Source organism: Benincasa hispida, chromosome 8 (assembly GCF_027475165.1).
Source record: "Benincasa hispida cultivar pf3 chromosome 8, pf3_genome.v1.1, whole genome shotgun sequence".
In the NCBI taxonomy this organism is placed as follows: Eukaryota; Viridiplantae; Streptophyta; class Magnoliopsida; order Cucurbitales; family Cucurbitaceae; genus Benincasa; species Benincasa hispida.
The window spans coordinates 37,394,877-37,418,826 of NC_143485.1; the positions used below are offsets into that span (position 1 = coordinate 37,394,877).

General features: G+C 33.8%; 1 long non-coding RNA gene across 1 annotated transcript; it reads left to right on the forward strand.

Annotated features, from left to right (window-relative positions):
• The first annotated feature begins 357 nt into the window (after nt 1-357).
• Nucleotides 358-13,984, forward strand: LOC150034555 (uncharacterized). The gene is made up of 2 exons (XR_016531613.1): nt 358-541; nt 13,560-13,984. It is a non-coding gene; the product is annotated as an uncharacterized LOC150034555 (long non-coding RNA).
• The last annotated feature ends 9,966 nt before the right edge of the window (nt 13,985-23,950 follow it).

Below are 23,950 nucleotides of genomic sequence, written 5' to 3' on the forward strand. Positions count from 1 at the left end.
GCTGGAAGGCAGTAGCTTCGAACCGCCCTCCTAAGCATTGCAACGCTCCAGAACTTGACGGAAAAAATAAAAAGTTTGTGCGCGCCTTTGCACAACCGAGTTAGTTTTTTTCTAGTTTTAATTTTCTTTTAATTTTAATTTTCTAGTTTTAATTTCTAGGTTAGTTTTTTTTTAAATGAAATTAATTTTAGTTTAGTTTTTAATTGTTTTAAGTCAAGTTTTGTTTTTATAAATTAAAAAAAAAGAAAAAAAATCTGAGTACACGCAGTATCGCGACATTACGAGGCAAAACTGTGTTTTAAGTAGTTCTGTGCAGTGTCGAGGGTTATTTCTATTCACTTCTTCATTTGTTCCCAACCGAATCTCTCCTGAATCTCTTCCTTCCCTTCATGATTCTTCACCCAAAATTCTTGTTCATTATCCTTTTATTTCATCGATTCTTCATGCTTTCTTCGTTGTTCAACTTTAAATTCATGGGTTTCATTCCCAAATCGAATTCCAGGGCTTTTATGTGCCATCTTTGGGTTTCCTTCAACTTGAGGTAAATTTTGAGCATTCCATTGTGTATTTCTTATGTAGATTTACTGAATGGGTTGAAAATCTCTTAGTTGTGTAGATTTGGTGCTTAATTTGAAATGTGTTGAAGATTTGGTTGATGATATTTTCGTTGAAATTGGAATAAAATATTGGGATTTTTCTGTGATCAAGTGAAATTGATCTAAATTGTTGTATATTTTGTGTGGATTGGGTAGATTTTGGAGGATTTGTTTGTTTTTACCTAGTGAAACCCAATTTTTGTGAGCTTTTCATATAAGTATCCATCATGGGTCATAGGAGACAACAAACGCTAGACAGGGGGACATGAGCGTGAACCGATATTTTCAAAAGGCCATGGATAAATACCATTATCTAGTTTCCTCTAGGAAACTAGTCCCCTAGGGAACTTTAACTTTAGAGGTCGATTTCTATCATCATATCACTATTGAGATACAGTAGCGAGGGTGCAAATCCTTGGATAGACATCTTGGGGAGGCGATTGTTCCTATTGTTAGGGAGTTTTATTTCAATATCGACAAGGATAGGGATTTTTTTGTTAGTTAGAGGCATTAGAGTCCCCTTTTCGTCCATCCGCATCAATAAAGTCTATGAGTTGACAGACTTATGACGACTACACGTAGATTCTGCTCCCAGCAGTTCCCAGAGCAGAAGGTTATAGAGGGGTTATGTGGGCTTAGGGTAGAGTGAGCTATATCGAGAGGTGTTGCAATTAGGTTTAGGGGGACGGATATGTACATCTCTAGTTAGATTTGGCATGCATTTGTATGTTCTAGCCTGATGCCAGTGTTGTGCCTCACCGACATCACCAAAGACGGGCAAAACTCTTATATTGCCTAATTTAGGGGATGTCCATCAATGCTAGACGGGTCATTAGAGCCTTGATCCGCCGTTCTGGGAATTGTTCCACCATGGGAAGCCTTAGGCATCCAAGCTTGATCATAGAGCTGTGTCGAAGGTCTAGGGTTGAAATCCCTAACGATGAGGAGAGGATGGGACATCGAGCACCCATATGCAGGTCATCAGTAGTCACCTTCTATGGTCGTAGAGTAGAGGAGCAAGACGAGGATGATGGGTAGGATGAAGATATTCTTGCAGCTGAGGAGCTTCCACGTGCTCCTCTCGAGGATCAGTATGAAGTGCAAGTAGCAGAGGAGTCTTATGGGGAGCAAGCTTTGAAGATGTTTACTGAAGCCTTTAGGGTACCCACAGAGTCCCTGAGGGTGAGTTAGGGTACTGCTCTTCGTGCTAGGTTCATGGAGAGGATGGTAAAGTACATCTATGATTTGTGAAGGGTTGGCTCACTATGGATTGGTTATATCTGTGGACACATAAATAAATCTATAGTACAAAGAATGCAGCTATCGGTATTTAGTGGAGTGTCCGGTATGATAGAGTAAACTAACATGCAGCGGAAAAAATTAGAATCAATAAGTACTCTAATTACACTTAATTTGAGTTTAAAACATCCATAGAAATAGTTTTCTGAAAAGAGTTTTATGAAACACATTACCTTTGATGAAAACTCTTCAATTTTCAGCTTCTCTCCATGAATTGGAACTTCAAATAAGCTATAGACCACCACAAAGATCTTCTATACTATTCTCTAACTCAGATTGAGAAATGGAATCTCCTAATTAAAGTGAATTTGATAGAGAGGGGAGAGGGTTTGGAGAGATGAACTTTTTAGCAGAGTTTCAGCAATTAATCAGCATGCCTCTCATCATAATTGAAGTCAAAACTTTAATTATACTTAAAGACCATGCATTACTTATTAATACAGTTGATGCCACTTCTGAAATTGAAGTGGCATGAGGTGTATTTTTAGTAAGAAAATCCATTTTTGGATTTTCTCACTTTCTATTATTTTAATCCAATTTAATAAAATTATTTCATTAATTAATTTTAATTAAAAAACTAATTTTCCAAAAATAAATTTTAAGTTTTAAGTTTAATAATTTTGAATTTCAAAAATCGAAAATTTAATTAAATGCCAATTTTGAACAATTTAAAAAATTGAATAAAATTGGACAATTAATTAAACTAATTTATTTTAATATCAAATATTAAATATTATATTTCACCTTCAAATATTTAAATCATTATTTAAATATTTTGAATTATCCATTTTCGTTTAATTTAAAAAATAAACATTTTAATTTTATTAAATACAATTAATGAAAATCTTAATTGAATTTGAACACTTCAAATTCAAAACCCTAATTTAAAATCTCGATATTTCAAATCCACTCAATTCACTAATCCAAGATATATTTTACGAACTAGTAGAAGGACCTTATGGACCTACAAATCATGAGCTCCAACGATTTGAGATTAATTGGCTTAACTCTTTAGACCGAAATAATCAATATTCGTTAACTATCGAGACATACCACTATAGCTCAACAGTTGCACTATCCTCACTGTAGATATATTTCTGTCCATTTTAACCATAATAAAAAAGTCTATCATTCACAGGTATTCGTATTTACAGCTAGGTCAAAATTACTATTTTACTCCTGTAAATACATCTTGCTCCTTAAGCTTCCACTGATCCTCCATTGAACAATTGGTTTATCGTCAAACTGATAAACCATGACCCTCTCAATCATGAGAGGGTAAGGCCCCATTGTTCAAGACTAGGAATCAGCGCTTAAGAGAATAATCTATCTGCTAATCCTAAGTCGGGTAAGAGTGAATTCCATCTTATAGAACTATGTCCCTAACTATCTACTCAGTCTCATTTCCAAAATGGGAAGCATATTGAGCAGTGCTATTAGACTATTCTCACCTATGCAGATCAAAGAATAATCTCGAATAAACAGGAGTTCGTAGTTAGCTCAGGATTAAGATCGAGTTACCTTAGGTAATTGAATTTTGAAATAGTCAGTCTTAATAGTAAATGGCCATTATAAAGAAAAGTGACTATTCTAAAGTTCGATTTTATGTGAATTCATTGCACAGGATGCCTCACTCACATGTCAAGACATGAATAATTTTGGGATCACATCATTTATATCAGTATACAAAATCGATCCTCTTTATTGATGAGGTACCCAATCTCATTCATATATTTATAGACTATTTAGGTTATATACTAAAACTTGATCATCTTTTATGTCACTACATAAAGTTAAAGTATTCATATTATAGCCATGGATTTGTTTATTGGACTTGTATAACAAAATGCAATATGATTGACAATTTATTGAATAAAAATACTCAATAATACTTTTATTGATAAATAGAATATGTTAACAATATTTACGGATTGCGAGTTTTAGGACATTCCCAACACAGTAGTTAATGAATATTGATTATTTTAATTAAATAGTTTAATTAATTGATCTCATATCATTGGAGCTTCTAATCTGTAAGTCCATAAGATCTCTTGTTAGCTCACCAAAGAAAAAGAGGAATGATTTGAATTGTTCAAATCAATAGTGGAAATAGTATATTAATGAGATTAATATGACATGGTTAATTATAAATGTGATCTATAATTAAGAAAGGAATATATGAATCAGATTCAAATATTAAATTCTTATGAATTGATTCATGAAGAATTAAATAATTAATTTTGAGAGGTGAGGGTAAATAAACATGTGATATTTATTTATTTATTAATTAACTATATATATTAAATTGAACTTAATATATATAGTTATTTAATTAGTATGTTAACTAATTGAATATTCTTTATTCAATTAATTGGTATGAAAGTAAATTGGGAAAGACTTGGAGAAGGGGTAAACCCTTCTATATATAAATATCTCTTTATGGCCAATTTAGGGGAGGGAATTTATTTGGTTAAATGAAACCCTTATTGGGTTTTATGCCTTAAAACTCGTAAATAGTGAATGTAATTAATTGACCGTCATTAATAAATAGTTATTAAGTTTTTTATCATTAACTGTTATTGATGTTATATTTAATTTTGTCTTGTTAACATTAAAATCCAATAAACTAACATCCTAGGTTGTCGTATGAGTCTTGAACTGTATGTAGAGACATATAGAGATCAATATTAAGATACAACCTAAAGGGTCTATAGTGTAGGGGTAAGGTTGGGTATCTTATCCTTGTAACACTATGGATACGACCTGCTTTGTATTTGATACAAATGTCGTGATCTAACACGTTCGTGTAAGATACATGCGAGTGGGGGTATCCTAAGCAATGAGTTTGCACAAGATCTAACCATGAAATAGTAACCACTAGATGTAACTCCATTGACTAGTTAGGTTTCTATTTCAGTAGAATGACCTAGGTAACTTAGTCTTACTCCGGAGTATATTATGAACTCATGTTCACTAGAGATTGTCCTTTGATTTGTATGGGTGAGAGTGGCCAGTTTGTCGACTCAATGTGCCTATCATTTTGGGGATAAGATCGAGTGGGTAGTTGGGAACATAATCATAAAAGATGGAGTTCACTCCTTCTCGACTTCAGGGTAAGTAGATGAGTGTTCTCTTAAATGGTGCTCCAGGACTTAAACAAAGGGCCTTACCCTTTCATTGGCTCGAGAGGGGTTTCTGTTTAATGATTAGATCATCAATAGGTTGTTCATTAGAGGAGCACTGGTACTTAAGGATGTAGAGGTAACCCAGGGGTAAAACGGTAATTTGACATAGTTGGTGTTACAAACATTTATGAAGGGCTAACTTGCTGTAGTGAGAAGAGTGCAACTGTGGGTCTTTACTGGAGTGTACCCATAGTTAACGAATATCGATTAATTTGGTTAATTAGTTTAGCAAATTAATCTCACATCGTTGAAGCTTTTGATCTGCAGATCCATTAGGTCTCAATCCTAGCTTGTAAAGGATATTGAGGTAATTTGTCATTAAATTGAGTTTGAAATGTTCAAATTCAGGATTGAAAATTTTTTAATGTATGTTAATACATTTTAATATAAAGTTTAATTTTAGACTTTATTATTAATTTTACGTATGATTCAAAATTAATAAACGAAAGAATGAAATATTTGAAAGGAGTTCAAATATTAATTTAATATGAAAATTATTCATATTGAAAACGGTAGGTTAAAAATAATGTGCATTGGATGCGCATTAAAACTATAGGTTAAATGAGAGAAATGTTTTTTAATATGATTCAAATGGGAAATTTTTTAAAATTAGTTAGACCTAAGATCAAATTTCTAATTAGATTAGAATGATTATAGTTTCTTTTAAAATTGTTTTAAAATTGACTAAGAAGAAAAAATAGGATTAAGGTTATAAGGGAACTCAATCGATACAACTATCTAGACTGGAGATATTTAAGTTGACAGTTTACATAACATCGCCTAATTGGGAACTGGATCGAAATCTGAGTTGAATTAACTGAGGTCTATTAGCGTGGAATGTCACTAGGTAAATTAAATTGTTTAATACACCTAGAACTGTAGTATAAAGACATTATTATAAGAGTTATGATAGGCATAGACTTAGATAGATTCATTATTCAGAATTTAGCTAAGTATAACAAAATCCTAAAATAATTAGAACATTTTAGTGGGAGAAAAATGGTATATATGGTATATCATTTTTAAGCTCTCACGTCTCTAAGAGTACACACTGTAGGATCCATGCTTGCCTTCTTGCTGCCCTAGGTGGAGCCTCCATTCGAAAAGTATTTATATGGGTCAATACCAAGGTGAATAGGGGAAATGTTCATAGTGAGTGGGAGAAGGACACGTGTCGACATATCCTATGGTCTCCTTAATTAGATTGCAGTGTGAGATTCTTATGCTCCGCTTGCGTGTCGTCCTGGAGTGACCATCCCTTCGAAGGGTCTGATCATAGATTCTGGAACAACGCAAACTCCATAAATGGATAGGATTTCTTAGGTTAATTTTCAACAGTTGTTTTTCCTAACAGTAGCTTGTTGTAACGAACCTCTTAAATTCGAAAATGAAAGGGTCGCACTTATAGGATGAATTAAATGAGTTAATGAATCCTTGACCAAATTAATGGTAGCAAAGAGCTATAGGGATAAAAGTTATTCTAGAATTAGTAATTAGTTGAGATAGTCTCAATTCAGTGGAGGGATAGCTAATCACTGGCTGTTGTTCTAAACCTTTGAAATATCGTTGCAAAATCAAATCAATAGTTTATTTAGGGTTCTATGATTGTCTGTTTTTGCTAAATTGATTGGATGTTTTATGTGATGGGTTAGGACAAAGTTAATTAAAATGTTTTTTTTTTCTTTTTTTCAGCATGTCTTTCTCAATTATCACTTTACTTAAAAACAAGAAATTAATGAAAATTACCTGACATGGAAATCGAACTTGAATATGGTTCTTGTTATCGATGATTTGCGTTTTATCTTAACTGAGGAGTTCCTCAAGTCCCCACTTGAAATGCACTCTAAATGTTAGGGATGCATATGACCATTGGACAATGGCCAATCAAAAGGCCCGAGTCTATATCTTGGCGAGTCTATTTGATGTACTCAACAAGAAGCATGAGGCCATCCTCACTACTCATGAGATCATGGAGTCTTTCTAGGGTATGTTTGGCCAACCATCCATTCAGATTTGGCACGAGGTCCTCCAATATGTTTATAATGCACGTATGAAGGAAGGCCAATCAGTTAGAGAACATGTTCTCGACCTGACGCTCCAATTCAACATAGCTGAAATGAATGGGGCGGCCATTGATGAGCAGAGTCAGATATCTTTTATTCTGAAATCTCTTTCGAATAGCATTCTTCAATTCCGCAGCGATGCGGTTATGAATAAAATCCAGTACACCATAACGACTCTCCTGAATGAGTTGCAGACCTACCAATCTCTTATGAAAGGTAAAGGACCGGTAGAAGGAGAGGCAGATGTTGATCATTCCAGAAAGTTCTATAAGGGTCCATCCTCAGGAGCTATGTTTGTACCTTCATCTTATGGTCTTAAGAAGGTCTAGAAGAAGAAAGGAGGAAAGTGGAAGGCTCCCTCTGTTAGGAAGTGTACGGGAAAGGCCAAGGCAGCCGACAAGGGCAAGTGCTTCCACTAGAATGTGGAAGGCCATTGGAAGTGAAATTGCCCAAAGTACCTTGTTGAGAAGAAAAAGGAAAAGGAAGGTAAATTTGATTTACTTGTTTTAGAAACATGTTTAGTGGAAAAATACCACAATGTCTGTATACTTGATTGAGGAGCCATTGATCATATTTGTTCTTCTTTACAAGGAACTAGTTTCTTCCAGCAACTTGTTGAGGGTTAAACGACGCTCAAGGTTGGAACTGGAGATGCCATTTTAACTCGTGCAATGAGAGTTGTGAAGATGTTTCATTGGAAATAGATTTCTTTTCTCATAAAGTCTGTATATTGTCCCTAAAATGAAAAAGAACTTAGTATCTATGTCATGCTTAATCGAACATATGTATTCAGTATTTTTTTACAAGTAATGAAGCGTTAATTTCAAAAAATGGGGTAAATATTTGTTTGGCTAAATTAGAAAACAAAATTGTACGTGTTAAGACCAACCAAGACAAAAGCACTTTTAAATCATGAGATGTTTAAGACTGCTAATACTCAAACTAAAAGGTAAAGAATTTCTCCAAGTAATAATAATACTTATCTTTGGCACTTAAGTGAGGGTATTCTGGACAATGAGTTTGCACAAGACCGGACCGCGAATTAGTAACCACTAGATGTAACTCCGTTAACTAGTTAGGTTTCTATTTCAATAGGATGACCTAGGCAACTTAATCTTACTCCTGAGTATATTATGAAATCCTATTGACAAAGGATTATCCTTTGATGTGTATGGGTGAGAGTGGCCAGTTTTCCGACTCAATATGCCTACCATTTTAGGGATAAGACCGAGTGGGTAGCTAGGAACATAATCATAAAAGATGGATTTCACTCCTTCCCGACATCAGGGTAAGTAGATCAATGTTTCCTTAAGTTGTGTCTCCAAGACTTGAACAAAGAGCCCTGCTCTCTCACCAACCCGAGAGAGGTTTCTACTTAATGGTTGGGCCATAAAAAGGTTATTCAATATAAAAGCACTGGTATTTAAGAATGGAAAGGTAACCTAGGGGTAAAACAATAATTTGACCCATCTGGTGTTACGAACACTCAATAAGGACTAACTTGCTGTTATTGGTTTATATCCATGGGCAAAGAAACAAATCTATAGTGAGAAGACTGCAGTTGTGGGTCTTTAATGGAGTGTGCCCACAATTAACGAATATTTATTAATTTGGTTAATGAGTTTAGCCAATGAACCTCACGTCGTTGGAGCTTCTGAACTGCACGTCCATTAGGTCTTCTTCATAGCTTGTAAAGGATATTGAAGTAATTTTTCATTAAATTGAATTTCGAATGTTCAAATTTAGAATTGGGTATTTAGACTTTATTATTACTTTTGGATATGATTCAAAATTAATAAATGAGAAAACGAAATATTTGAAAGAAGTTTAAATATTAATTTAATATGAGTAAGATTCATATTGAAAACTATAAGTTAAAAATAATATGCATTGGATATGCATTAAAACTATAGATTAAATGAGAGAAATGTTTTTTAATATGATTCGAATAGAAAATTAAATTAAATGTGATATTTAATTGGGTGATTAATTAATTGAAGAATTAGTTAATTAATTTTAAATCTAATTAAATTCATTAAATCAAAACTATAGGTTAAAATTAATGTATATGATGCACATTAAAACTATAGGTTATGTGAGAGGACATCATTTAAATATGATTTAAGTGATCATTTAATTAAATAAGATCTAAGTAATAAATTTAATTTAATTTAATTAGATTTTATTTAATATTAATTAAAGAAATTAACTCTCGATTTTAGGGAAGTTATGAGAAATGTGGGATTAACGTGGGATCAATCCCACGTTTTTCTTTCGCTCTCTCACCATCCCTAACTATGTAATAAAAGGGTTTTGTTTTTGTAGAGGGAGGAAGTGGCTCTCAAGCTCTCAGTGTTTTTTTTTTCCTTCTTTCGTAGAAAAGAAAGAAAAATTGTTCTATGTTATTCCCAAATCTCAAAAGAGAGAATCCCACAATTCTCCATAGCCTCAATTCTTTATAAGAATAGGGAGGTTTCCAAGTGGTGGTGCCCAATCCCAATTCAAAAGAGAAGTTCTACAAAATTGTCAAAAGGTTTGCAAGGTAGGGTTTCTTCCTATGTATAATTAGTTTTTTTTTTTTTTGTTGGGAATTGCATGATTTACCTTTTTTTTGTGTTTTATTCAAATTAAAAAATTGTTCTATTTTCAATGCCAATTTTCATATACATTTGGGTTCTGTGTTTCGGCATCTGCTTTGCCTTAGGGTTTTCATCCCTTTAACCCTAGTCTCCAACTTAATCACCTCTCAAAATTTCTCTTCTTCATATTCTCTTTTCATCTTCCTCATCCAAGGTAAGACCACTTTTCTACCCTTGGGTTCCTAAGAGAATAACAAGGTTTCACTTACAGTGATGCATTGTTCGTTGGAGAATTGTTTGGGAGAAGACAGCGAAGAAATCGTTAAGAGATTGGGAATCCCCTGTTTGGTTCTGTTTTTGTGTTGATTTTGTTTCATTTAAACCAAAAAATTGAAATGCAAGGCGTTCTCACTCTTTTGCTCGGGATTCGATCTCTTCAATGCTACATGCTTGCATGTTAATTTTTGGTAGGAAGTTAGGACTCTCACTTATAGTTTATGGAGTTTGTAAACGTTATTAGTTATCAAGCTACTATTGACATGGTGTCGTTTGAAGCTCTTTATGGAAAGAGTTGGAGAATGGGAATTTTAGACTCAAATTAGTGTAGACTACTCATGTGGTTATTCAGAAAATTGGTGCGATGATAACAACAACGCAGAGTAGACACAAAAGTTACGTCGAAGATAGGCTTGGAGATTTAGAGTTTACAGTAGGAAAAAAATTGTTAAAAGTAGCATCTCTGAAAGTTGTTATGAGGATGAAAGAAGCGGCAGCTGAGTCCATATTTTATTGGCCATTTGAGATTCTAGAGTGATTTGACTCTATCGCTAATTGTCTAGCCTTGCCACGATCTCTTTCTATAACTCACGATGATTTTCATATTTATGTGTTGAGAAAGCACATGGTAGATCCATTTTAAGTGTCTATATACCCTAGTAGTTGAAGGAGAACCTGAGTTGTGCGGGAATAACCTAAGTTGTTTTAGCAAGGAAAGTGAAAGCTTTTGCAATCGGGAGATAGCACCAGTGAAATTTTTTGCCAGAATAAATAGTTTGAAGAAGCAACATGGGAACGAGATGATGAGATAAGAACAAAGTACCTCGAGCTTTTCAGGATTAGAACTTTTGAGGAGGAAAGTCCCAAAGGGAAGAACGTGACATCCTAAATTTTCAGGCAATTTTAAGTTGATTATCTTCAATTATTTTGATAAAATGTTGAATACTTTTGGTTAAAATTGAATTATTGGATTAAGATTATTCAATTTCAATTAAGTGATAGAAAAATTTGGAAACTTGAATTTAAATTAATTGGGAGATTTGGGGAGTTTAAATTTAATTTGGAGATATAAAATTTTGGAAGGAATTAATTTTAATTTGATTGATTTGTGAAGGTTGAAAAGAAAAGCAAATAAATAAATAAATATTTATATACATATACATACAGACACACACACAAACATGCATGTGAAAGGATTGCAGTTTATATATACACACATAAGTGTGTTAAAAAAAGAGAGAGAAAAGGGAAATTCTTTTAACAGCAAGCACATAAGTGTGTTGTAAGTTAGATATGATAGTGATAATTGCCTTCTAACTGTAATCATGTACTCAATAGAAGTTCATGATTCCTTCGGAATTCATCAGTTCTTTATCTTTCCTTCAAGATTCACCAGAGGTTTCTGATTTGCTTTGGGATTCACTAGAGATTTGTGTTTCTTTCGGGATTCACCATAGGTTTGTGGGTACATCTCACCTATGGTAGGGTGTGTTTAATTATTCACTAGATAGCAATCCTACTGGGATGTATGCCTTAAATCTTTGAAGATAAATGTTAGATGAATCAATGGTTGATTAGTTTTATGTAACTTATGCAATAATGCATTCAATAAAGATCCAAGGTTATCTGATGAAACTTAAACATGTAAGCAGAGTCATACAGGTGGATCATGTTTAAGTTATAACTTAAATGGTTCGTAGTACATGAATAAGGTTAGGTGTCTTGTCCTGTTAACACTATTGATGTGGCTTGCTTTGTAAATGTTACATTCGTTGTAAAATGTTACAAATGATCCGATCCTGATCATTCATACAGAGACATGTGAGCGAGAGTATCTTATACAAAGAGTTTATATAAGTCCAGACCACGAATATTTGAGTCTCTCTTTATAACACCGTTACTATAAGAGTTTTACAGGATGACCATAGGTGACATAGCCTTTATCCTAAGTGAGTTGTGAATTCCTACTTATGAGGGTGGTCCTTTGATTTGCATAAGTGATAGCGGCTAGATTCATCGACTTAATATGTCTACCATTTTAGGGATACGTTTGATTGGGGAAATGGGAACACAACTACACAAGAAGAAAACCACTATTTCCCTATTCTAAGGGTAAGTAGATAAATTGCCCCCTTAAGGGCTGATTCTGGGAATTGAATAATGAGGCACCTCACACTCTCTTGGTTCGAGAAGGGTTCAGTCATAGTTGGACTATAACTAATTTTTCATTCGAGGGATCCATGGTACTTAAGGAGTTAGATGTAAGTACAAAGGTAAAACGATAATTTTGACCCAACTGTACTTATGAGCAAGTTGTGAAGGGTCAACGCCCTGTTGATTGGTTACATCCAATGGACACAGAAATATATCCATAGTGCGAAAAGTGCAACTGCCGATCTTTAGTGGAGCGATCGACAATTAATGAATGCCGATAAATCTGATTAAGTAGTCTATTCAATTATTCTTGTACTATTAGAGCTTTAATCTATAGGTCAATAGCGCCCCATCGTTAGCTCAATAAGAACTAATGAGAATCAAATTAATATTTTTTTTTAATTTGAGTTGTTCAAATTAATTAAAGGAAATTAATTGTATAAGATACAATTAAATAATGTATATAGATACATTATAAATATAATGTATGTTGATATGATTCATAAAGAAACTATATGTTTTAACTAATATGAATATGATTCATATTAAATCTATATAGTTTGATGATAATAGTGTTTCTTTGAATGTGATTCAAATATTAAATTATATAAATATGATTTATATAAAAACTATAGGTTATATTATATGTGATGAATATAAACTATAAGTTATAAGTTATATGTTCACTATAAGAAAATTGACCTTTTTCGAAAGTCAAAATATTTGAAAAAATATCTAATAGATCTTCGATACATCTTTTTTCAAAGGTTATCTTAACCTTTGAAAAGTGTTGAAATAGATCCCGTCGAAAAAACTTTTTCAAAGGTTTACTAGCCTTCGAAAAGTATTATTTTTCAAAGGTTGATTAACCTTAGAAAATTATTATTTTTCAAAGGTTATATATCTCCGATTATTGTCAAATTATTGGATAATTATCTATTATCAAGTAGTCTTTTTCGAAAGGTTTTCATTATTTTTAAAGGCTTATCATATTATTTTCAAAATTTTTAAATCCTTCATAAAAACTTATTTATCAACAATTGTATATCCTTCGAAAATTCTCTTACAAAACCTTTTAGCACATTTATTGACAAATCTCAAAAAGTTGTTTTTACTAATTCATCTGCATGTAGTACCATGAATTACAAAGTATAAGAATATAATAGAAAAAATAGACAATAGCATGGATGGAAGTAAACTTATATGTCATAAAAGTACACTAAAAGGGTATCGAAATTAAATAACATCAAACTACAATTGATCAACTAGAAACAAATTTTTTACGCATCTCTGCCATTTTTTTTTGAAATCTATCCTCAAAACGATTTTCTAATTTGCTTATTTGACGCCAAAGTGCTTCTACCTCAACCTCTCTTTGTGGTTCAGATTCTTTTCTTTGTCGTTCAGATTCTTGAAGCCGTTGTTCGGACTCATTAAGACGATGCTCAAGATCGCGTATAGTAGACGATGATCCAATCAACTCAGAAGGAGTAACACCTACTCCATAACCACGAACACGCTCGTGTTTCTTCGGTCCAAATACTCGTACGAAAAGCTCATCCTCGTTCATGTCGATTGTACCATCAATCACTTGAGAAGCATATGATTTAAGTTCCGACTACAAATGCAAATTCACATATTATAATTCAAAACTAACACATATAAATTCAAATGTTCACAACAAACAAACACATGTCTTTGTTGGGTAAAGGATGTGGCCACCATTCTATACTAGAAGCTCTAGGGACATGTTTAGAAGTCAATCCTGATGAGACTTCTTTTAATAACACACTCTTTGGTTATGTTGAAATAAGCTTATTTTTTGTCTTAAAGGCTGGATCTTTATTTCAAATTGATTGAAACCCATTTCAGATTCACCAAATTCTAAGAGTTCCATATTCATTTATTTCCTTTTATTGATCCAAATTACGTCGGAAATCTATGGAATGTTATATTTTGTGGAAGAGTATAAGAAAAAATTGAATAAAATAAAATAAAGTAACGAGCAATTTTTCTAAGAAGTAGTGAAAGAAAAGGGAAAGAAGTAAAACAAATAAGATCTTGGAAATGTTTTAAATCTCTATAATATAGAAAGACCTTGGACTACATCAATTTGAACCAATTCCTAATCTTGAACTCTAAAATGACACTATAGTCTTAACTAACCATAATTTTTGTTTAGTCTACAAGTTGAAAACTTGGAAGCTACTAGTTTGAAATATTCATACTTCACAATGTTAAATATCTTAGGACAATGATATGAGTTTTCTATCGATAAGACTTTGCTTGAACAAGATATGTTCTATAGCTCATCAGAAAATAGTCTAAGAATTCTGAGGGGATAAGCTAGGTAATTCTTTAAATCAATCATTTCTAGAACAAAGCAACAGAGATGATAAATTAATGACCTTTAATCAAACTCTAACCAATAACATCATATCTATCCATTATTTTGTATTTACCATTTTCTCCTGTGTAGTTTCATTCACAGCCAATCCATTATTGTTCAAGTGAGTTAGCTCCCAAATTCTAATTCGACTTAGTTCTTCGTTAGTGACTCGAACCTATTTAAGTGAAAAGATTATATATTAGATAATTAAAAGAAGTTTATATAATTTTTCATCTAATTACCTCTTTTTCAACTCGTTATTGTACACTTTGTGAACCACGTGCGTGATATACATTCAATTTAGAACGATTCTTTTGGTTTCTTTCACACATCTCCTGTATTTCAAAAGTAGAGTATGAACATCAATAAAAAACAAAACAATAAGTACAACTTTTTTTATGTACAAGAAAAAGATATTAGAATACAACCTGATATTCAGTTGACTTCCACAACTTTGAAAGATATTTTGCATCTTCTCTTGAAATTCCTAGTGGAATATTTGCTAAAGCTTCTGCAACTGTATCATATTTGTACAACTATTTTTTCTTTAAACTGTCTCTCTAATTATTATAAGATCAGTGAATTTGAAGCAATACTGAAGCCTCATGACCTTCAACTTTAAATCGTTCCTGCGAAAAAAAAAAAAAAAAATCTGGTAGTTGTAATCTAATTATGTAGGAAGTAAATTTAAGAAAAAAAACTATTATATTTTTCACATACCAATGTAAGCTCAAATAGTTTTCTTTTTGTTGTTGTATCAATAGCTCTCCAACTTTTTACTTGTAAAAGAGTAAGTTGACTTGTCTAGCTAAGATAGTGCATTGGCTTTTAAAGATATCAGCATTATTTCCAACAGGTCGTTTCTTCCTCCATAAAACTTCAAATCTAATCCCATGAGGTAGTTTACTAGTTTGAGATTATGTGTGGGATCATGTACTTTTCTTACTCTAAAAGAAGATTCTAAAGTAAAAAGAAAGAAAAGAAAGTAAGTTACTAACAAATAAAAAATAAATAATATATATTATAAAAAACATGTTACCTCTATTAAGAAATTTTTCATGACTAGTAGTTGATCTAATTTCTCCCGTAAACGATGATGAAGCTTCTAAACCAACTTTATATTTGTTGAAGATTGTTCAACACTTTGGTTAGATGTAGATGCAATCGTAGTATTCTCGTGACTATCTATACTATTATTGTTGTTGAATCTGCTTCTTACTTTTTTTTATCCTTTACACAAATAATGAACTTGTTGGAAAAAAACAAGTTAGATAAATAACATAATAAAAATTGAGTATTAGTTTTAAGAAATAAGAGATCATATATTATAAAGTTAAAAAGAGATTACCTAACATAAACAATAGACAAAAAATTAAGAACTAAATTGCTCTATTTACGTCTTCTTCTTCATCTTCTTCTTGACAATCTTCATCTATGATCAAAGGGATATTGTAATAATCTCTCAGATCAACTTTCAACACAAAATACCAAACCGAGTTTCTTCTATCTTCAAGGTAAAAAACTTATTCAGATTGGCATGCTAATACAAATGGCTCATTTGTAGCCAATGTGTACATTATATTCACACTAGTTAGTCCATGGTCATCAACTCTAATTCCTTTACCAAGACCGTTGATATTCCACCATTTGCATTTAAACAAAACGACCTTGTTTCCACCCATATATTGCAATTCAATAATATCATGCAATACACCAAAGTACTCTTGATCATCAGTTCCTCACATTACTATCCCACTATTTTGTGTTTTTCTTAAATTATCACCATCCTTGATACAAAATCTAAATCCATTAACAATATACCATTTGTAGCATGTTACTTCTTGTGATGGACCTTGAGATAAATCTAATAATTGTTTCTCAACTTTGTTGCTTCCATTGATATATAATTTAGTAACCTACATAGAAAATAGTATCAAATTTTAAAATGAATAGAAATTGTATAGATGAATAAATATCATAAATGTTGTCTTTTCTCACTTACATGATCTTCAAACCATTCTACAAACTCTTTATCATGCTTTTTTTTACGTTTCTAGGGTCAAGATGTTGTAATCCTTGTATGTGCTCACTAAAAAATTAAAAAGTTACTTTAGATTCCCTTTAAAAATATTTTAAAAATTATCAATAAGAAAACTTTTACATACCTAATATATGGGAGGACATCATCACGGTTCTTTAAAATATAGAGATGAACTTGTCTCCGTTCTTGTATTGTTAGCCTTCTTATTTGTTTGACTGGTCCCATAGGATGACCAACTGGTTTAAAGATAGATATTTCTTCATAAGGATTATGATCATTATTTTCATTTCTTCTCTTTTGGTTGAACTTATTTTTTATGGTGTGAAAATATCTAGTGTAGAACATTATACATTCATTGTTGATATAACCTTCTGCAATAGAACCTTCAGAATGAGCTCGATTGCGTACATAAGCTTTTAACTTACTTAAATATCTTTCAAATGGGTACATCCACCTATACTGAACTGGTCCACCAACTCTAACCTCATTTGGCAAATGGATTAATAAATGCACCATTATATCAAAGAACAACGGGGGAAACATCATTTCCATTTTACAAAGAAGTTTTGCTATTTCAACTTCAAGAACATTTATATCGTCCACTTTAACCACTTTTGAGCACAAGATCCTAAAAAAATTGCTCAATTTAAACATTACATCTCGAACTTCCTTTCTCATCATCCCTTGAAGTGCATATGGAAGCAAATATTTCATAATAATACGATAGTCATGCCTTTTAAGACCAAATAATTTTCTCCCTTTTAGATCGACACACCTTCCTAAAGGATCTCATATCTAAGAATTCCATGAGTGTGTTCGAATCGCTCCGACCTCATAGTGACCAAAATACAAATATATACATTCAACACATACAGTTATGCAAACAAATCTTAATTAACGGCATGCTACAAAAAAGATAAACAACAAGGGAGAGAGTTCCATATAAGTTGAAGACGTTCTTCACACTTCGGAACTCCAATGTTGTCACAACCCACACTAGATTACCCTCCTAATCTGGATGGAATAATGATTGCAGCAGTTACTAACCCTTTTGCTGGTACTTACTGCCTATTTTACTTGTTAACTAATACTAAAACCCTGAATACATACATATTAACTCAGAACTTAATACATTTACATTACAGGGTTCCACAACATTGTTTATACATGGATATTACAACCTAGTGAGCCCCATCAAGAATACTAGTCACTAGAAAGACACATGTGTACTAACTAATACAGGACTTCAGTTACGCTTCCTTCAACTTGTTTCTTTGAGTGGCAGAGTAGCAGCAGAAAAGTCTTCCGGGAACAGACCACTACCTGAAAGTAAAACATTTGAAAACGTGAGCTAGAAGCCCAGTGAGTGACTTAATAAAACGTAAATCTCATGCTAAGACTGAAAGCTTGAAAATATAATGCTGGAACTTAAAGTATATCAAGAAAACGTGTACTTAAAACCTTTTAAACCAATGTATCTAAAACCTGAATCTTAGTTGAGAATGAACATTCACTGCTCTAGTACATAACGTCAAGCCATGGCCAAATGAGATCTCTACTTCAACCTGTTCACATTAAACTATGGCTAGAAGAGATCCCTACGTCGATCTCTTAAGATATACCGATGGCATTTTAAGCAACATCCCTAAGACATAAATGTTGATAACAACTTTTATACATCAATAATCATCATTACATCCTGGTTGAGAACGAGCATACACCGCTCTAGCTCCCAGCGTCTATTACTGGCCAAAAGACCTATACCTCGGCCTCTCATTCAGACCTGCCTACATCCATACGGAGTTTGTTACGTACCGTCAACACCTTAGGTACATCTATTCAGATACCTTCCCTACCAGTATCCCTACTCATTATGTTTAGAAATACCAACGCATGTACTTTGGCAACTTTAGGTATTTAAAACATAGTACGTCAAGCTTCATTCAACCTTAGCTTTAACCCTAACGCACGCTTCGTATTTTGTGAAATAAGTTGGATTAAAATATATTAAACTAGCTTGTAAAATCATTAGCATGCATTAGACATGAAAAACATACTTGGAAAACTCATACATTAGTAAACATCAAGCGTTGATAAACATTTACAAGCATTAGAAATTTCAAACTATCCTTCTAGCCTAGAAGAATATATGACTGCCTTTATCCTTAGTTGAGAGTGAACTAATAGTTCTAACCCTCAACGTCAACCTTAATCGGGGAGAACTCTTTTGTTCAATCCCTCGACGTTGTATTACCTACGTGCACGTGGTTATAACTGAGTACCGTCGTACCTTATGTACCTGACTAGGATACCTTCTCATTGTCCTTCAGTATCCTCAGATACTTCTGCTCAGATACCTTCTCAAACGTCCTTCAGTACGAGCTGCTAAGATACCTACTCATATGTCCTTCGGAATCAATTTGGCTAGATACCTTCTCAAAAGCCCTTCGGTATCAAATTGGCCAGGTACCTTCTCAAGTATCCTTCGGTACCAAATTGGTTAGATACATTCTCATATGTCCTTCGGTATCAATTTGGCCGGATACCTTCTCAAAAGTTCTTTGGTATCAAATTGGCCATGTACCTTCTCAAGTGTCCTTTGGTTCCTTGTTTTAAGTAAAACTAGTCATAAACATTTAGTTGAAAGGATACCTTCCCATTGTCCTTCAGTATCCGTCACATAACTAGTCACAACACTCAGTTGAACACTAAAGATTAGTGCTCAAATCATCATTCTAATTCATCCATCATACTAGTTTATCATAAAAATAAAGTCACTTAAACATGCTAAAAGCACTTAGAAAAGATAACATATCTATATCAATCCCACGGAAAACATGCTCTACTTAGCCTGAGAAACAGTTTCATAAATATGTTGCTTGGCAATTCATTAAAACACTTAGCATGAGAACTGTTTTCAAAGAAACCATAATTTCTAAATCAATAAAGCAGTAAGCCATCGTGTAGTCACTCACAACTTGTTGGCCTCTTAACGCGTTACATGCTTCTTCTAGCTCTTCTTGGCCTGAAAAGACATATTTCCCAGTTAAACCACTGAGAATTCTTAGTAAAATACCTCAGTTAATTCATTTATTAAAGGAATTTTACACAGACGGCTCTACTGGTGAGATCCCCATGAGCCACACCAGCGAGATCCCCTAGAGCAACACCAGTGAGATCACCACAAGTGAGATCACCTTGAGCGACATCTCATTACTAGTGACACCAGTGATACACAGCCCCCCAGTGATACTAGCGATACTCAGCCACCAGCGACACCAGCGATACCCACTCACCAGCAACACCAGCATACCTACCCAATTGCTAGAGAAATTCCCCTCTAGAGCGAGATCTTCTTCACAATTTTTAGTGAGGTCTCCTTCATTAGTGAGATCCTCTTCATAAAATTAGCGAGATCTTCTTCATTAGCGAGATCCTCTTCACAAATTCTCACTATAATCTCCACTGTGAGCTGTTTGCTTGTTCTTCCCAAGCAGCTGTCTGCTTATGCACAGGTTCTCTATTACAAATTTAAAAATTCATAACTCAAAATCCAGACCTCTTTTGAAGAAACTTCCTTCTACAAACACGTTTAGAATTGCGTTTTTCTTTCTTATCTTAAAATTTCAGCCACAAATTTCTTATAGTTTGGCCTAAAGCTCCCAATCTTCTCCTCGAACCTTGATTAACCCAAGATTCTGTCTCTCTTGTAATTTCATCACTTTCCATTCTTTTTCTCCTGCCATCTTTCTCCGGCATGACAAGTTTGAAAATTAGATTCTCTCAGCTTTCCAAATGGCTACGATTTCTTTAAGTTTGGTCATGTAGATTGCCAAAACCAAACTTTCGAAGTTCCTTTTCCCTTTTAATCTTCCTACCGCCTCCCAAATTCAAGGATAATTCACCACGTCAACTCATATCTAATGACTCGGCCCAAGCCAATAAGTGAGTTTCTTTATTTAATATGTTTTTCTTTTCCTTTCTCCTCAACCTCTATAATTTGCATGGATTTTCACTTATATGATATTTAATATATCATTCCTTTGGCGAAACATACTTGTTTAAGAACTTAGATTTCGGGGTTTACACTTAGCTTACACGAGCTTATTTCTTCATGCTTCCACCCTCTATACTTCCTAAGTCATGGCTTCATTCAACTCATTAAGAGACGTCTCATTATTTTCTCTTACTTAAAATAATTAGGGTTCGAGCTTTACAAATTCTTCCCCCTTAAAAGAAATTTCGTCCTCAAAATTTGCTCGAATATACTTATAACTTAGGCTTTGACAACATCCTTTGGTTGTAAACTTTACAACCTTCTTCTTTTCCTTTTTACTACGCTTTCGCTATGCTACTCTGATAATAACTTTGTTCATATTAAATAATACTGTGGAACACTCTTTTCCAATTGTTATACCTTTGAATTACTTGCTAGTTGTGACATCATATTGTGTCAACTAGACTTCTCGACCTAACCGAGGGCACTCTTTTTAAGATGTCCTTTCTATCCACACTTGAGGAAAGAAATTCTTTGTACTATAACATTTCCCAATCTATGGCTTAGCATACCGTATACATAAGGTTTCCTTAACTGTACCAGTCCCTAGCTCAGTTACAATTCAAACTTCCAACTATTACCTGGAACATCAGTAAATTTGGACCTTTTTCTTTTTGTCTTCTGGTGACCCTTTTATTCCTTACCTTTATACTCAATGTACCCCTGGTATACTTTGAGCTCACTGTTGCTCATTTTTTCCCCCTCTTAGGAGTAATCTGACTAGGACTTCCTCTAGATTACACCCCTTCCTCTGAATTCACTCGGATAGACTTCACGTTTGCCATCAATCTCTGAACAAACGTGCTATACATTCTATTTCCAGTGAAAATTCTATGTTTACCTATCTACCGACTTCTACTCAGGTACTAGTAGTGGATTGAGTACCCTGTCGGCCTTTTCCCTTCAGGTTTTACTTGTTGACAAATCAAACATCACATAGTACTTTTCTTATTTTGCTAAACTATGCCTTAGTCTATTAATCTAGAGTGGTCGTTCAACTTACTCCTTAACATTCTTTGCTGCATTACTACTTAACTAGGAAAGAACTCTTTTGGTTTTGTTCTTAGAATCATAACTTGCATTCTTATTCGAGAGAAAATCTTTACTCAAACCCTCAATATCAATTTATGACTAGAATGGTGAGTTCTCGACACTATCAATCATAACTTTTCCCTTATTTATATCGTTCTAGTTCAAATACCATCATACCTTAGATACCATTGCTCAGATACCTTCTTCATGTCCTTCGGTATCGAGCTATTCAAATTCTAAGGCAAAGCCTTAGTACCTTCTCCATGTACTTCAGTACTGAGTTATTCACATTCTAGTTTAAGCTCCAGTACCTTCTTCGTGTATCTCCGTACTGAGCTATTTATACTTACTTGTTTACATATTCTTATCTCTTAACAACTTAATTGCCCAAACACATTCCTTACCAACGCATCCTCATGGTCTGTAAAAATATAGTATAAATACAATGTTAATGTGAGGTACATTGTCTGCTGACTATTGAGAATAGTTGTCATAAATAACTTTCAATAGACATACAATACTAAACATTCATAAGCTTTAGCAATTTACTTAAAACATTTAAAGTATTTAGAGTCACTCACTCCCGCTGCTGAGACCATATAACCAAGAAATACAATCTGGTCTAACCTGAAATCACATTTGCTGAAAGTGGCATACAGCTGCTTTTCTCGCAGCGTCTGCAAACTATCCTCAAATGGTTCCCGTGATCTTTCCCATTGCTTGAATACACCAATATGTCATCAAGGTGACACACTGGATCTGTTGTAACTCTTATTTATTAATTCCTGTAACTGAACTTTCAACTCCCTAAGTTCTTCTAGCACCACGTTTAATAGTACCTGATAAGTAGGTGTTGTATCTGGAATTAAATTGATAGTAAACTCAACTTCTTGGTCAGATTGTAAATCTGAAAACTTTTCAGGGAACACATTCAGGAACTCTTGTATAATTGATACATCCTTAGGTTTAATCTTCTCATCCTATGAAACTATCATATGGCCAAATAGGCTTCACACCTTTTACTTAGTAGCTTCCTAGCCTTCACTGCTATTATTAAGCTTCTTGAAGTATTCCTTTGCTTCTCATAAATACTGTTTCTTGCTTACCAAATTTCTCGAACATGATCCATCCTTCAATCAATTCATATGGTTGTAACATTTATTCGAAGAATCCATGCTCTAGAGTGACATCAATTCCAGGAAATCTAATGGAATCACTTCATAACCATACTTATCAACCACTACCCTAGAGCCTATAAAACTCTTATACTGTTACAACCCTTCAACACCATAACAACAACCATTTAGGGTCATGCTCTCCACAATACTTCTTACAAGCAGTGCGACATGCTAAGTAACAATAAAGGTATGATACCATAAGCAATTAGTTCATGAATATACTGGTACCTAAAGTTACTTTACCATTCACAATAAAGGTATGGTACCATAAGTAACAATATATTTGCATTGCAATAAACACTTTACAGAAATGAGGTTCCTCTTTAGTTCAAGAACAATATATACATCATTTAAAACAAGAAACCTATTCTGTAAAGCTAACTGGAGTCCTCCCACTACCATAGCTGAGATGACGTTCTCAGTGCCTACTCGCATCGTCATCTCACCAACATCAAGCTGTCGCCAAGATCTAATTCTCTGAAAAGAAGAACAAACATGGTTAGTGGTGCTTGAATGAATTATCCAGGTAGAATCATCATTCTCCACTAAACAAGTTTCAAGCATAAGTAAATCTCATTTACCTTTATCCGCCTTGGCCTTAGCCTTGGCTGCTTTCTTCTCTTTCAGATACCGAGGATAGTTCCTCTTCCAGTGTCCATCTTGGTTGCAATGGAAACACTTTCCCTTAGCAACCCATGGACGCCTCCTTGGGACGATAGGTGGTAGGTTAGCAGGTGCCTTCCCTTTTCCCTTACCACCCTTCTTCTTCTTCCCCTTTGCAGAGTTAGAAGTAGAAGAAAGCAGAAGGTGCAGACTTCGTTCCTGAGGTCGAACCTCTATGAAACGTCCTAGAAGATGAAGCAACATTTGCCTCACCCTTCTGCCTCTCCTTACTTTTCAGTAAAGATTGGTATGTCTGCAACTCGTTAAGGAAAGTTGTAAGGTTATACTTCACTTTGTTAAGAATCACATTACTAAAAAAGTGCAGGAAGCTCTCCAACAAAGAATGTAGGATTATGCTAACCTGGTTGCCCTCATCGATGGTAGACCCATTCAACTCCGCCACATTAAAGTAGACCATCATGTTTAGCACATGTTCAC